At 43.7% G+C, this 4,414-nt stretch overlaps 1 protein-coding gene across 1 annotated transcript in view; it reads left to right on the plus strand.

Moving 5' to 3' along the window:
- LOC144219453 (uncharacterized) overlaps window positions 1-4,414 on the plus strand; it is an 18,679-nt gene continuing 14,265 nt past the window's right edge. Inside the window, exon 1 of the mRNA XM_077749463.1 lies at window positions 1-331. The gene's annotated coding sequence lies outside the window, so the exon portion shown is untranslated. The remainder of the gene's footprint in view (window positions 332-4,414) is intronic.

Here is a 4,414-nt window from a genome sequence, read left to right on the forward strand (position 1 = left end):
CTCCGGCCACACCCGCTGGGACGGGGAGAGGGCCGGGGTCGGTTCGGGATGTATTTGGAGGTGCCGTGGGCAGGCCTGGAGAGCAGCTGCATAACGGACTGCACACAGGGTCTGAGAAAATGAAGAATGCGACGAATGACCCTACGGTGGGGACATTTTTGGAGAAGGGAAGGCACGCAGGCATCTGACCGAAGCCTCGGCCTTGCAAAGCACTGCTTTCCCGTCTTCTCGGAGTTGGGGCTGACTCAGCGCGTCCCAGGGGAGGGCGGGTCCCGAACCCCTGAAGCCGGAAGGGGACCAGGGCTGAGGCAGCACAGGAGCGGCGTGACAGGTAGGCGTTTAACTAACTTCGGATTCCATCTGCATGAACTGAGCCTTGTTCCTTTATCTCTCCCACCTTGGCTCCCGGGCCTTCTGTGATTGGCTTTCAGACTCTGGCCTCCCGGGGTAGGTGTGCAGCCCGCAGGGTTGGAAACGCCCCTCACCTGCAAGCCCTGGAGCCCAGGGTCACCTGCACCCGGCGGGTCTCCTTCCCAGGCCTTCCCTTCTGCGCCTGCGTGGNAAAAAAAGATATGTATCAAGTTGAGGAAGTTCCCAACTATTCCTAGTTTTCTGAGGGGTTTTATTATGATTAGATGTTATATTTAGTCAAATGCCTTTTCTGCATCATTTATATGATCAGATGATTTTTTTAATTGTTTATTTATATACATGACAGAGGGGCTGGGAGTAGAGAGAGGGAGGAGAGGACCCAAAGTGGGCTCCACGCTAGCAGCAGACAGCCCAATGCAGGGCTCAAACTCATGAACCATGAGATCATGACCTGAGCCAAAGTTGGACGCTTAGCCAACTGAGCCGCTAGGCACCCCTATAATTTTGTCTTACATGAGAGTAAATAAGTTGTTTTTAATTTTGTCTATGCAACCAGCAAGCAAAACCCTATATAATACATCTCCCAGAAGTGATACTCAATCCGATGCACACACTCACATATACACATAGGCACACCGACACATAAACGGGACACACACCTGTGCTTGCGCACACACACACACGGAGGTCATATGGCAGCAGTGATTATTCATAACTACGTCTGTGGGTGTAAGTCTGGGATGGATGAGTTGCTAAGTTTCTGTTTTCGTAGTGTCCAACTAATTCTATCACCAAGTGGACAATTCTATGGAAAAGAATTTAAAGAGAAGATACAAAAAATGGGGAAAGAGAAACCACAGATGAAGGAGGCAGAAGAGTATCTGGAAAATCAGAATCTTAAACTGTATGTGGCCTATGATTAAGCGGTAGCTAAATCATGCATATTTATATTAATCAAGTTTGGAAGGAGGGCAAAAAATGAAAGTGAGTGTGGGTNGTAAATGAATCCTGGTAACAGACCGAAATCATAAAAACTTGACACTTTAATTTACTCCTGGAAGAACTCCAGAAAAACAGATATGTTTCAGAAATGTTATTTTTTCTTCCTGAAAAAATTTTCCGATTGTATTTTCAGAAGCTGTGCCATGTTGCATTCACGCAAGCAATCTGTGTGCATCCGCAATAGATAACGCTTTTTTGATGCCGGTGCCCTCTGTGAATGGGAAACTGTGTGGTTCCCTATCATTTTGGCCACAGTGGGTTTCTTGTTACTAGTGAACTTATGAATCCCAGCTTTCTGCTTTCAAAGCTCGCCTTCAGATTCTCCTTTTATTACTGCAGCAGGATAAAAGGAGAAAATGGAGTTTTGATTACGGAGGTTCCACTGTTTCTTCATTACGACCAAAAATGAGATCAAAAAACACATGTTTAGAGCTTCAGTTTTCCTGCGAGGCTAGTTGTAATTCCAGAAAACCAGGTTGACCTCCTGCCTGGATTTCCAATCTCTCCTCCTGAGAATCTCCTTTCTGCTCAGTGAGGCTTCAAATCACTTAATGGAGCATCAATCAGTGTACACCACAGAGTTAGGTTTCAAATGCAAATCTCTGTTCGATAAGGTTATGTTAGAATTATAATAGACAACCCCAAATTCCCAGGTTTAACACAATAAAGGTGTATTTTAGCTCCTGTAACAGTCCCACATGGGTGTGATTGTTAGTGGGACAGGAGGGCTGAGGGACCAGGCTGATGGAGGCTTCACATCATCAGTCTCTGTTTCCTATGACCCCACTGCACATTGTCATCTAGCCAGGCTGGGAAGAGAATGTGTGGAGACAAGCCTGTTTTTAGCCGTTTCAGCCTGGTAGAGATATGCTTCCTTGGTGAAAACAATTCTCCTCTTTTCCCTAAATCAATGGGAGCATCCACAGATGGGGGGAGTCTCAGCTGAGGGACATGGAAGAGAAGTAAAAATGGCACTTTTATGTCAGTGAGATAATGCAAACCGGCCAGAGAACGACTGTGTAGTTACAATTTTGCCTGACAGTTTATTTCCTCCCATTGCCCTTACTCTTAAAGTCTCATTAATTCTTTCATTCCAGATCTGCATCAGGGCTTGGAAGGAAAAGGGTGTCAATGTTGCAACATAAAGAAATAAGATAATAGCCCTAAGTTCTAAGCCTGGTTGGGAGATAGCTGTAAAGTTCCATGTGGTTTTCCCCAAAATTGTTCAACCCGTGTTCTGAGTGCAAATGCCCATTTTCAGGAAGAATGTGTTCTAGGTCTATGTCCAGTGATGAAACTATAAAATTTTTCCTTAATTTTTTTAATTTTGATTTTTACATAGAAACCTATGTGGGAGGGGGGAGAGAGAGAGAGAGAGAGAGAGAATCCCAAGTAGGCTCCATGCTCAGTGCAGAACCTGNCTCATGGTTGAGTATTTTAAATGTTCATTTTTAGTGTTTTTTTAAAAATATTGAATTAATAGAAATAAGTTATATTTAAAATATAATTCCTTTTCCAAGGGTTGGATATTTAAAATATAATTCCTTTTCCAAGGGTTGGCCAGTCGCTGTTATCACAAATGCATAATCCATGTCCTTAAGTAATATTTGATCAAAAGATTAAACTCCATGGTGAGAACACCCTATTGCTCTCACTCTCGCTCTCTCTCAAAAATAAATAAACACTGAAAAAAATTATAAAAGTAGAAAGTCCAAAACTATTTTGCTATTTCTTAGGCTAAAGTGAACCAAACTCCATCCATCTCTCTGTTTGACATTCTCAGCCAGAGGCTGACGTTCTCAAGTTTACCTTGGGGTCCAGTGTGGCTGTTGGGGCTCTAGCCATCTCACTGTGTTCCAAGCAGGGGGCAGAGAGGAAGTACAAAAAAGCTTTAAACATATGTGCCCATTATTAGTGTATTTTCATATTTTACCAAAAGAAATCACTGGCTAGAAATTAAAATCAAAGAAGGCTCGATACTTTGGAATCTTTTAGCCAAGTGCACCACGGCCCCAAACAAATTCAGGGCCCCGTGATCATGGACAAAGCTTAGAAAGGCACTGGACAGACACCTAGTTGTTTCTGCTGTGGCCTTCCCGGCATCTGTCAAATCAACCAGGAACAAAGCTGGCCTTACCTCTAGGTGTCTTGTCCAGCCTGAAATCATGCGGTTTTTGGGGTGACTAGGGAAGCCTGTTTGTCTTTGTGACTATTTGTTGGAGGACGGGGTGGAACAGAGCGTGCATATCCTTTATTCTGTCTTTGTAAAATGACTAACTTTGGAACTGGCTACTCTGACCCTCATCCTGAAAAGCTGAGATTTCCTGTACCTTTCTCTTGCCCCCAGGCTGCTCTCTTCTGGGTCAGAACCAGTCCTTTGGATATTCATTCATTCCTCTGGATGAAGCAGGACATGTTTTGAGCCTGGAAAATAAGCCAGGCAGGTAAGTCTGTGTTGAAGGAGCGCTGTCTACTATGAAAGGTAGAATACCGGGTAAGGCAGATGGTGCTGGGGCATGATGGCAATGAAGTTCTCAGAGCAGAGGGACCACAGATAGGCGCATCTGAATTGCAAAAAGTCACCTGTCAAACCGTGATTAAAATTCGCAGCTGCCCTTTGTAGCCAGAGAGGCCGATGAGAGTACCGATGCTGGAAGACTTGCCTTCCAGGGAAGAAACAAAGGTCCGGACACTGCAGTAGAGGTCCTCCAGAGGAAGATGCGGAGCTGGAAGTGTGTGGTTCTGCTGTTTTCCCACAGAGGTTTTTGCCCCAGAAATTACTGGAAATTAGGTCAGCCTGGGAATCCCTGACTGACGATAGGGATGGACACATATTTAGAGCTGAGGACATTGCTTTTTTATAATACTGAGTATTTCCATTCACTTTATTTTATTATTATTATTATTTGTTCATGTTTNAAGTGAGTGTGGGTTCATGGTTGAGTATTTTAAATGTTCATTTTTAGTGTTTTTTAAAAATATTGAATTAATAGAAATAAATTATATTTAAAATATAATTCCTTTTCCAAGGTTGCCCAGT

Source organism: Crocuta crocuta, unplaced genomic scaffold (genome assembly GCF_008692635.1).
Source record: "Crocuta crocuta isolate KB4526 unplaced genomic scaffold, BGI_CrCroc_1.0 scaffold89, whole genome shotgun sequence".
Taxonomy (NCBI): Eukaryota; Metazoa; Chordata; class Mammalia; order Carnivora; family Hyaenidae; genus Crocuta; species Crocuta crocuta.